We start from the raw sequence: 1,644 nt of genomic DNA on the forward strand, positions 1-1,644 counted from the left end.
TGTCGGCGGGGTAGGCGTGTGGTGGTGTGGTGTTGTGGCCGGCGGTGAGGGGTTGGGCGCAGGTGGCAGCCGAGACAGAACCAACTCTGTCTGTGCAGGTGCTCCAGGTGAGCGGCTGTGTTTGCGGATGACTCTTGCTGGACCAAGCGGGGACGCTCGCCGTGGACTGGCAGGAGAGGGGAAGGTCTAGCGCTGCCGGACTCGGTGGCCAGCGTTTGCGGAGTCGGCCGGGCTGGGATGCTTCGGGCGAAAGCCTATTGCCGACCTCGTCGGCAACGATGATGACGACGTCTCCTGGCGCCGTGTCCCTTCGTGAAGGCATCATTGGGGAGCTACAGTTGCCGGCTATTTCTCTGTGTTTCGGGCGAAAGTCTCAGATCCTTCTCTGGATCGGACGACGACGACATCTTCAATGTTTTTCCCCCTTGGGGGCGTCGTTTCAGGAACCAGGGATCCACGGTTGGTTGTCTGATGTCTGGGCTGGAGTGTTGGTTCAGGTTGCTGGTTTGTAGGATGGTGGCGGTGAGGTGCTCTGTGATGGCGACCAGTACCTTGGTCATCCTATGCTGATGGTTGACCTCTCTTTTTGGGGCTCGTGGCGGCGGTGAGGTCTCGGTTTTCGGCACCCTTCGATGGCTTTTGAGGTTTGGTGGCCTGCGGAGTGCTATGGTTCTCTCTATTTGTGATGGTGGCCGTGGTGTGGCTCAGAGGAGGTGTAGGGCTATCTCGGCGGAAAATTGCCCTTCGGCACGGTCTGTGGCTTTCTCTGCCGCGACGTTCCTAGGCAGCAGGATGCTCTTCGATGGTGGCTACGATCTCCTAGCTCTACAAGGTGCAGAGATCGCATGGTAGCAGGCAACTTCTTCTCTACGTCTTCTCGGTGGCGGATGTCCTTTCGACGGATCCAACAAAGCTAGTTCCCGCTCTTGTCGATCCACTGATGGGATGGATGCTAAGTTCTTGGTGTTGGCTGCTTGTCATAACTCGCTTCTGGTTCTTTTTCTGTTGTTCCTTGTTCCATCTTGTATTCTGTTGTTCCTGGTTCCTTCTCCTATGTGTCGGGTGATATCTGTTGTAACCGTCGTGTTGTATCTCAGTCTTATCTATAATGAAAATGGTTCAGGCTGGCGTAAGCCCGCCGTAGCACCGTCAAAAAAAAAAGCTCGGAGTACTTACCTTTTTCCTAAAAGAAATGAGAGAGCAGGCCACAATGCCTCATGTACTTGTTTTAGGGTTTTCTTTACAACTAAAAACCTTTAATTTGATTTTGATTCAAATTACCCTCTTGAATTGTTCTAATGCAACTGTCTCGTGCGTAGCCGCCGCCTCCTCTTCTCCTGCATGGTAATAGGTTTGTTTCTATCGTTTGTCTTCGAAACTTCCATGTTTTGAAGACTTTCATAAAAATCGCCTATTCACCCCCCCTCTAGTCGATCACTAGCACTTTCAAATAGCGGAGAACAAACGAAGAGATTATTGTAGGGTACGAAACCACCTAAAAGTTATTCTTTCTGATCAATCCGTTGGGCTATTCCTATAAGTGTCACAAACAGCCCTAGAGTTCGTAGTAAAAAAAAACCTTAAGACGCAAATCAACCAAAACCCTAATGTCACCTAGATACTCCAATGTCACCTGAAGTATCC

The sequence above is a fragment of the Triticum aestivum genome, chromosome 3A, assembly GCF_018294505.1.
Source record: "Triticum aestivum cultivar Chinese Spring chromosome 3A, IWGSC CS RefSeq v2.1, whole genome shotgun sequence".
Lineage (NCBI taxonomy): Eukaryota > Viridiplantae > Streptophyta > Magnoliopsida > Poales > Poaceae > Triticum > Triticum aestivum.